This window comes from Triticum dicoccoides, chromosome 5A, assembly GCF_002162155.2.
Source record: "Triticum dicoccoides isolate Atlit2015 ecotype Zavitan chromosome 5A, WEW_v2.0, whole genome shotgun sequence".
In the NCBI taxonomy this organism is placed as follows: domain Eukaryota; kingdom Viridiplantae; phylum Streptophyta; class Magnoliopsida; order Poales; family Poaceae; genus Triticum; species Triticum dicoccoides.
The window spans coordinates 42,797,290-42,797,717 of record NC_041388.1 but is presented as its reverse complement, the minus strand read 5'-3'; positions in this window follow the sequence as shown (position 1 = coordinate 42,797,717).

The following is a 428-nucleotide window of genomic DNA, read 5'->3' as shown; positions in this document are numbered from 1 at the left end:
ATCTTCTTTTTTCGAGATGACCACCAATGTTTTGGTTTGCGGCCTCTATAGAACGTGTCTTTCTTTTTCCTGCCGTTCATATATAATGGATTGTAGTGTTTCTATGAAATTCATGCATTCCAAACGGAACGGCCGATATGTTTGTTTGCTTTTCTTCTCTGCCGCTCGTACATTTGTTTGCAAAATCCAAGCTATATATGCTCCTATATATACAGGAACTGAGAGTACAATGAGTTGGTTGTTGCCTCTGTCAGTGTCCAGCTGACTGTAGCAGCCAGCGCATTTGATGAACATTTTTCTCCTCCTTTATTCCATGGAGAACAACAACGATTCTCTGGTAAACAATCACACGGATTGAAAAAGCATGTGTGCGCTTTGTACAATTCCAAGAAACTTTGGGTTGAACCAAGACGCACATGCCACCCAAG